The sequence below is a fragment of the Alnus glutinosa genome, chromosome 6 (genome assembly GCF_958979055.1).
Source record: "Alnus glutinosa chromosome 6, dhAlnGlut1.1, whole genome shotgun sequence".
NCBI classification, from domain to species: domain Eukaryota; kingdom Viridiplantae; phylum Streptophyta; class Magnoliopsida; order Fagales; family Betulaceae; genus Alnus; species Alnus glutinosa.
In genome coordinates, this window is record NC_084891.1 from 21,481,047 (window position 1) to 21,485,708 (window position 4,662).

A 4,662-nucleotide genomic window follows, 5' to 3' on the forward strand; every position below is an offset into this window, starting at 1 on the left:
AATACTACTAATAAGTATTTAGGAAATAATAATGAGCGTGGTGGAATAATTAATTAATTATATTAGTGAAATGTAGTTAGATTAAATGTAAGGGTTAAATACCAATTATCAAATGAAAGAATTAATTTGTTGTGGGGTGTTACCATAATTTATAGAAAGTAGGGGCATTTAAAATAAAGAAAATCCCACCCACTGCCACGTGTTGGCTTGTGGTTGGATGAGAGAAGATAATTCTCTCCCTCACTTTTCAGCCACACACTCACTCACGCCACTCTCCTCTTCTTCCTTTCCTTTTTCCTTTTTCTTTCTCTTTTATTCTCCTTTCTCACGCACCCACCAGCCTCCCTCTTCCTTTCTTTCTTCTACCCATTTCTCCTTACTTCTTCTGTGCACCAGCCCATGAGAGATTGAGAGAGTGAGACGCAGAGATGGAGAGACCCGTGAGCAAAACCCGTTGAACAGTGCACAGAGCCGACAAACGGCGGTTCCAGTGGTGATTCCGGCGAAGCAAAGCTAAAACCCGACGGCTTGAAGGTCGATTTCCGGCGGAACCCGACGAACCCAGGAGCTTCGATCGGGAAGACCTGTGACCCAATGATCAGTGACCCGAGACCTATGAAACCCGACCATCTATGAGCGGTTTTCCAGCGAGTCCTCCGATGAACCAGAGTCGATTTTCGGTAGATTTTCTATAATTTCTTGTGATTTTGTTATTGAGTTATTATAGATTTATTTTGGGTATTTTTCTGTGCTATTTGGACCCGATTCACGGCTGGATGAGTGTCTAGGTTGTGTTGATTTTTGGAATTTTAGTTGGGCGTTTGTTTTAACCAAATGGGTCCTTAGAGTTTATTTAGAGTTAATTTTGGTAGGTTGTCGTGGGTTCTAAAGTTTGGGGATGATTGTGGGTTTTTGTTGCAGTTTTTAGGGGATGAATTTTATGGGTGTTTGGGTTGATTTTCGGTGGATGATTCTTGCGTTGGGTTGTATGGAATTGTATGATGATGATTCAAGTGTGGGTTTTGATCTGTGTTGACAGATTATGTGAGTTGAAAATGGGTACTTCAGGTTTGTGTAAATTTTGGAGTTGTGAAAACCTTGGGTCCTTGATTGGCCGAATGGGTCATTGTAGAATTGATTTTTTATTGGGTTTTGATTTACTTCTAGTTGCTGATTTTGGGGTTACTAATAGGTTTTTTTAGTATGTTGATGAGTGTTTGATATTAGGTAGTTGATTTTTGAGGATATGAAGTTTTGGTGAAAGATGGACTGATTTGGAATGATTTTGATGGGCTTAGAATTGTTGCCCCTTAGCTGGCCGTTTTCTTGTTGAACGGTTTGTTGGGATGGTTTCTGGAATTTTTGGGTTGTTTTGGACTGCAACTGTGGAATAAAAAATGCAAACTAAATGGTTACAGAAAGAATAAATAGGTGAAGAGTAATAAGTGAATCACTAGATATGACGAAAATACAAAAACCAATAAATGAGTAGGTAAAGTGATATTATATATATATAGATTATGTGATTGAAATCTAAACTAATAGGAGTTATTAAATTAATATGTTATATAAGATTAATGTCCTATAGTTTAAATTACCTAGATGATTGGCAGTTAATAAAGATTAAGTAAGTAAATAAATAGATATGAAAGAAATACAAGAATCAAGAAATAAGTAAATCAAATGAGCATATATAACAATTTGGATATCGTAATGGACATAATTAACATTAAAGTTGAATTCGTAAAAGTTATGGATTAATAACAAAACGATTCTAGGTATAATACCTACCTTAGAAATTTATGTAGGTGCCTCTAGCTATCTTTAATAAACGGATATGTTATATAATGGATTATAACCTAATCTAATATGAGTTGTTAGGTTAATGTGTTAAGTAAGATTAGGGTCCCATAGCCTAAGTTACTTGGATGGCTTGGAACTAATAAAGATAGAAGTGTGAAATGTATTAGTAATTGTATTTAAAGGATAAGAAATGAATTAAGACATAAACATAGAGCCTAAGGTTAATATCATAGGAGACAACTATTATGATGTTAATTACTTAAATAACACTAAGTTTATAAAAATAAGCTAGTAAGCCTATAGAAACACATAAATACACTATGGATCCATTATGTGACTATTTAGTAGCTAACTCACCTATCCATGTACCCAAAGTATTTAAGTGCATCATCAGTTAGGTTTAAGAGTTGTATATGTATATGTACATATGTGTATATATATATATATATATATATATATATATATATATATATATATATATATATATATATATATATATATATATATATATATATATACATATTTATGCATACATGTTAAATATATATATTGTTAACTTAGTAAATAAGCAACAAACCATTAATGAATTCACAATGATAATGTGATATAAAAATAATATGTAGGCAAATAAAATAGTAAATGCATTTCCTAATTAATAAGCAAGATGTAATAAGAACCTATAACCAATGATTAACTTAATAGTAGTTTAGGATGCCTAGCTAGCTTTAGAAGCGAGTGATGTGACGTGTGAGCAAGCGGGTAGTTTCTGTGTCATAGAGTTTAGGTTCAATAGCATAGTCTAATGCTACCAACGTTTGCAGGATTGTGTTGTAATTGGAGACTTCAATGGATTCTCCAATGTAGAGTTCGAGTAGTTGGAATCCAGTGGGAGTTCGAGTCAGGAGTCTAATGCAGCCAAGGTGAGTATTCCACTCACTGAGAAAACATATATTTTTATATGTATTGGGTTGATAAAAATATATATATTGTTTATGAAACCGACCCAACCATATGATGAATTATATGCTTTGAGATGATTTGATTAGTTTCGATTATGTTTAAATTATATCAATGATGTTTAAGAAATAGTGTAAGAGTGAAAAGTATTGAATTGATTTAAAGTGTTATGTTCTGCGGTTGGTATTTAAATTGTGTAAAATTGTTTGAGAACATGTCATGTTGAAACTGTTTAGTTTTTTTGAAGAGGATATGTTTTGAATGATTTCAAAGTGTTGGATAAAATGTTGGATTTGTTTAGTGTTAAGAGGACGTGATTTAACAACTACATGACTTCAGCATGATACAGTAGTGAAATATATACTGGTCAAGCACAAAGCATAGAGCATGTAGTATAGAGCATACATCAACATCAGTACAGCAGTAAAGCAGCAGGATACACAGTTAAACAGCAGTTATCAGCATCGTGGGGACCGAAGCCCCAGTAGACCCAGTCATGCATATCATGTATAACATTGTTTAATGAGTGATATCTTTATGTTATGAGTAGCTTTTACTAGACGTGTTGGTATGCATAAGTGTCTTAAATGAAAAGCGCTTATGTATATTTCTATCGGATAGTCATGTGTTAATATCATACATTGAACTTGAAAGTACATGGATACATGATTGCCTAGGTGCGAGTAATGGTATGTCTATGAGTAAGAAGGTTGACTGTTCTTGTTCTTTAGGAAAGACGTGTTAGCATGATTGAGTTTAACTCTAATGCTCTCATGATCTACTGACGTCAAGGCACGAAGCTGAAATACGATTAGAGATGGTATTGCAAGTGTTTTGTTGACGGACGTTATCCTAGTATGGAAGAGTAAGATGCCATGTTCCTTGCTTAAGACTTATGTGTATACGTGATATCTGTGATGGAGTGATCGTTTGCACATATGTCCAAGCGACCGATGAAAAGTATTATTATAGAGGTGTCTATATGTAGAATCTTCCAAGCGGTAGATTGGAACTTCTACATATGTTCACAGCTATATAGTATGTTTTAAATGTTTTCTAAATAGTCGGTGTTTGCTGCATTAGCTATTGGTAAATTGTGGTTAATATAGTGCTCGCACGACTAAAAATAAAATGAAGGTTGGTTCTTTGTGAAAACTCAGTCAGTCTTATACCACTGAGGTCTTAGTGTGTTTCATGCTAAGGCGGTGAACTCATTCTTTCACCTATGCGGATGTGGATACCACCACAACCGTGTAGATGATGTTTCTTTGGCTGCAGGTACTTCGGTATAGTTGAGGGGTTGGTAGCAGTGTACTTGGGATATTATAACTGAAGCTCGCCGCGATAGTTGTAATTGTCGGACCACGGGTTGTCCACTATTTTATAGGTTTGGTATGGCTTGTGACGTTTGTGTCACTTATTCTTTGTTAAGCCATTATTGTTATGTAAATATTGTGTTAATAAGACTCAAACAGATAGATGTTAAATGGCTCAATATTGTAATTAATTTGTGATAGATGTATAAGTTGTAATTTTTGCTATTCAGATTTATGTTTTCCGCTGCATAGATAGATGTATGTTATACTCTGATTATCAGATACATGTTATGGGGCATGTGTCATATGTTGGCTGAGCGACACATAGTCGTGCCACTGTGAGGACTCGTTTTACGTTTTGTATATATATATATATAAAAGGGTCGTCACATTTGTACAAAGAGATTTTACAAGAACAGAGCAACTATTATTACAAGAAGCTAAGAGTTAAGGAAGATCAACATGATCGTTAAAAGAGGAAAAACCAAATAAGGAAAATGAGAAGACTCCTCTCTAAGGCTTGTCTAGGGGTGCAGCAGTGCATAGTAGCTGGCTAAAAGACTGCATATAGAGGCAACTGTTCACA

The 4,662-nt window shown here is 34.6% G+C and overlaps 1 long non-coding RNA gene across 1 annotated transcript; it reads left to right on the top strand.

Annotated features, from left to right (window-relative positions):
• Nucleotides 1-274: 274 nt before the first annotated feature.
• Nucleotides 275-4,305, top strand: LOC133872066 (uncharacterized). The gene is made up of 3 exons (XR_009900927.1): nt 275-680; nt 2,625-2,723; nt 4,018-4,305. It is a non-coding gene; the product is annotated as an uncharacterized LOC133872066 (long non-coding RNA).
• The last annotated feature ends 357 nt before the right edge of the window (nt 4,306-4,662 follow it).